A 4,673-nucleotide genomic window follows, 5' to 3' on the forward strand; every position below is an offset into this window, starting at 1 on the left:
GTCAGGAGAAACTGGGTCACCTGGAGCAGCGATCTAGTTGGGTGCGCTGGATCCTAGTAACCCTGGTGGCCATCCTGGGTCACCCAGAGTCTTTTTAGGACCCTGCCCCCTGGTTTTGGCTCTTTATACGAGTGGCTAGTGTAGGGACAGGATACCCGTCTGTCAGGGACAGCGCTAGCGGTAAGGAGAGATACCGGTGGAGTAAGGAAAGAGTAGGGCCTACGTCTACCTCTTCAGAAAGCTCCTCCTTGGGTAGGACCGGTCAGGCTGAAATCTGCTCCTCGTGACAGACATTGTCTGCAGCTCAGATCCCCATACCATTGACTCTGCTCTGAACTGTTGTTGGTGCCCCGATCGGGTGAGCCTCCCTGTTCGCTGTTGGCAAACCGGGTGTGTTTTCTGCTGCTGCACCTCCCCAACACCCATTCTGGACTCCTGTCTAGGATAAAGGCCACGTAGGATTTTTTATACAAACAGCAAAGAAAAAAGAAAAGAAACCAGGACATTTTATTTAATTTAGCGGTCATTGTATTTGTGTTTTTTTTCCTTTTTATGTGATATTTGATTATTACTGTGTACTGTTGCTTTGAATAATTCTATTTTACTTTTTTTTTTTTTTCCAATTTTTTTCTGAGAAAAAAAGTTGAAATAGCAAGACTAATGAGGAGCTGTTTTTGGCACCAGAACAAATCCAGGATAGTTGAAAGGAGATTCTGTAACAATCAGAAGCCTTTAAAGCTCATTGCACACCAAAAAAAAAAAAAAACTCCAAAAAGCACCTTCATTTCTCTTTCTTTATTGACTCCGAAGCATTTTGTGGAAATATCCTTATTTTTGCTGAAATTTGGGGTAAATGACGAACTCTTCTTTTTTCTCAAGTTATCGAAGGTGTAAAAAAACGTGACCAGGTAGTATGTAGTAAAATGAAAAAGAGACCCTGTGGCTCCTCTGGAATCGGAGGATTGGGGTAAGATCTGGTGGTGGAGAGTAATTCGAAATGTTCTTTTAATAGATCCATTATAGACTCTGCATACAGGGTACTCTTCTGGGGGTACTGGGCCCCAACCCAAATTACAGCAGAGGTGCAAAAAAATAATTAATTTTGTTTTGTGTTGTTTCGATTTGTTATTTGACAAATTTCATTTAGTTCGATTTGTTCAATTTATTTAATTCTTTTTCGGAATTTATTTTGTTTCGTTTATTCGATTTCGACCGAATACAAAATTGCGAACGGATTCAAAAATTATTCTAACGTTACAATCCATAATCTACAATCCAAGTTGGGCCATTCTGTGGGGGACACAGCAAACATGTGGAAGAGGGGGCTCTGGTCAGAGGAGACCAAAATGGAACTTTTTGGCCTAAAAGTAAAATGCTATGTGTGGGGGAAAACTGACACTGCCCATCACCCTGAACATACCATCCCTACTGTGAAACGTGGTGGCAGCATCATGTGGTGGGGATGCTTTTCTTCAGTAGGGACAGGGAAGCTGGTCAGAGTTGATGGGCAGATGGATGGAGCCAAATACAGGGCAATTGTAGAAGAAAACCTGTTAGAGTCTGCAGAAGACGTGAGACTGGGATGGAAGATCACCTTCCTTTGCTATTCATCACTGCACGACTTTAACCTCTTTAGAACCTCTTCCACTCGCTTTGGCAGCGCTCCCGTCCGGCTGTTTTTCTACATGGGCCAGAAGGGAGCGCTGCCAAAGCAGGTGGAAGTTTCTAAACGTCCCCCCACCTCCATTGCCTGTGCGCACTCCCTAGGAGCGCGCAGCACTGCAATCGCTGTACGGGACCTCTGTGTGAGGTCCTGATCCTGTGATCACTGATTGGCCAATCAGTGATCACATGCAGAGTAGTAAACAAGATGTCACTTCCCGACATCATAGCTTACTACTTGTGAAATCTGTGAATGATCACAGAGGTCACATGGTTCAGAACTATTCACAACAGCCTTGTACCATGTGACAAGCTGTGACCAATCACAGCTCTCACATTATTTCTCAATGGCTGCAGGAATGCAACCAGAGAGGAGAGATTATTGCTTTTACAGCCTTTATGGGTGCAAAAGCAATCAGTGTAGAAAAAAAAAGTGTCCGGACTGGAAGGGGGGGAATAGTGTCCAGACTGGAAGGGGGTGAAAGTGTCCGGACTGGAAGGTGGGGAAAGTGTCTGGACTGGAAGGGGGTGAAAGTGTCCGGACTGGAAGGTGGGGAAAGTGTCTGGACTGGAAGGGGGTGAAAGTGTCCGGACCGGAAGGGGGGGAAAGTGTCCGGACCGGAAGGGGGGGAAAGTGTCTGGACTGGAAGGGGGGGAAAGTGTCCGGACTGGAAGGGGGGGAAAGTGTCCGGACCGGAAGGGGGGGAAAGTGTCCGGACTGGAAGGGGGGGAAAGTGTCCGGACTGGAAGGAGGGGAAAGTGTCCTGACTGGAAGGGGGGGAAAGTGTCCGGACTGGAAGGAGGGGAAAGTGTCCGGACTGGAAGGGGGGGGGGAGTGTCCTGACTGGAAGGGGGGGAAAGTGTCCGGACCGGAAGGGGGGGAAAGTGTCCGGACCGGAAGGGGGGGGGAAGTGTCTGGACCGGAAGGGGGGGAAAGTGTCCGGACTGGAAGGGGGGGAAAGTGTCGGGACCGGAAGGGGGGGAAAGTGTCCGGACCGGAAGGGGGGGAAAGTGTCCGGACTGGAAGGGGGGGGAAAGTGTCTGGACTGGAAGGGGGGGAAAGTGACCGGACTGGAAGGGGGGGAAAGTGTCCGGACTGGAAGGGGGGGAAAGTGTCTGGACTGGAAGGGGGGGGAAGTGTCTGGACTGGAAGGGGGGGAAAGTGTCTGGACTGGAAGGGGGGGGAAGTGTCCGGACTGGAAGGGGGGAAAGTGTCCGGACCGGAAGGGGGGGAAAGTGTCCGGACCGGAAGGGGGGGAAAGTGTCCGGACCGGAAGGGGGGGAAAGTGTCCGGACCGGAAGGGGGGGAAAGTGTCCGGACCGGAAGGGGGGGGAAAGTGTCCGGACCGGAAGGGGGGGGAAAGTGTCCGGACCGGAAGGGGGGGGAAAGTGTCTGGACCGGAAGGGGGGGAAAGTGTCTGGACTGGAAGGGGGGGGAAGTGTCCGGACTGGAAGGGGGGGGAAGTGTCCGGACTGGAAGGGGGGGAAAGTGTCTGGACTGGACGGGGGTTAACTGACGATTGCGTGGTCATGCAACACTGCACCCAAATGAAATTTACATCATTATTTTACACAGACAGATCTCTTTTGCTGGTATTTGATCACAGCTTGTTTTTTGTTTTATTATTTGAACTAAAAAAAGACGAAACATTTTGAAAAAAACAATATTTTTTACTTTCTGCTAATTAAACTTCCAGCGGAGGTAGTGAGCCAGCCAAAAGTAAATTGCTTCAAACATGCGAGGGACAAGCATAGATCTGTACTCAGACAACAAAGTTAATAAACCCCCCCCACAAAAAAACAAAAACAAAGCAACCCCCCCCCACAAAAAAAATGGGCAGACTTGATGGTTCTTTTTCTGCCATCACTTTTCTATGTTTCTAAAACATTTCCAATAAATACAAATTAAAAATCTAATTTTTTCATAAATTTAGGCCAAATTGTATTCTGCTCCATGTCTTTGGCAAAAGAAAAAACCCCGGAAGCACCGCCGCCGGGGCAGCAATATCCATCCAGAGAGATAATATCAAGAATTGCACTCACATCTATTCACACCGTAGAAGCAGAAAACCTCCACTGGAGGACTGCAGAGCTCCACAGGACCCGGATCTAGGGGGGTGCTGGGGTGGGTTATGCCCCCCCCAGATTTTAGTTGTGCCCCTCCAGACCTCTGAGAATGCATCCACAAATCAATGAAACCTGATGGGGACAGTTGATGTAAGGGGACACTCTGAGGGGGGCAATTGATGTAAGGGGGAACTCTGATGAGGCAGTTAATGTAAGGGGGCACTCTGAAGAGGACAGTAGATGTATAGGAAAACTCTGATGGGGGCAGTTGATGGAAAGGGGCACTCTAATGAGGCAATTGATGTAAGGGGGCACTCTGATGAGGCAATTGATGTAAGGGGGCACTCTGATGAGGCAGTTAATGTAAGGGGGCACTCTGAAGAGGACAGTAGATGTATAGAAAAACTCTGATGGGGGCAGTTGATGGAAAGGGGCACTCTAATGAGGCAATTGATGTAAGGGGGCACTCTGATGAGGCAATTGATGTAAGGGGGCACTCTGATGAGGCAATTGATGTAAGGAGGCACTCTGATGAGGCAATTGATGTAAGGGGGCACTCTGATGAGGCAATTGATGTAAGGGGGCACTCTGATGAGGCAATTGATGTAAGGGGGCACTCTGATGAGGCAATTGATGTGAGGGGGCACTCTGATGAGGACACCTGATGTAAGGAGGAACTCTGAGAAGAACTCCTGATATAAGGAGGGTATCTGTTAGGGACACCTGATATAAGGAGGGTATCTGTTAGGGACACCTGATATAAGGAGGGTATCTGTTAGGGACACCTGATATAAGGAGGGACTCTGTTAGGGACACCTTATATAAGGGGGGCGCAGGTTCTGTTTAATCACCCTAAACTAATGACAGCATTCCCAGTTCCTTCCTGCACCACCCTCTGCACTACCTGTCAGACATTACTTCAGGGTTATGACTCCGTGGTACAA

The sequence above is a fragment of the Staurois parvus genome, unplaced genomic scaffold (assembly GCF_062004578.1).
Source record: "Staurois parvus isolate SC_StPar_1 unplaced genomic scaffold, SC_StPar_1.0 ptg001301l, whole genome shotgun sequence".
NCBI lineage: Eukaryota > Metazoa > Chordata > Amphibia > Anura > Ranidae > Staurois > Staurois parvus.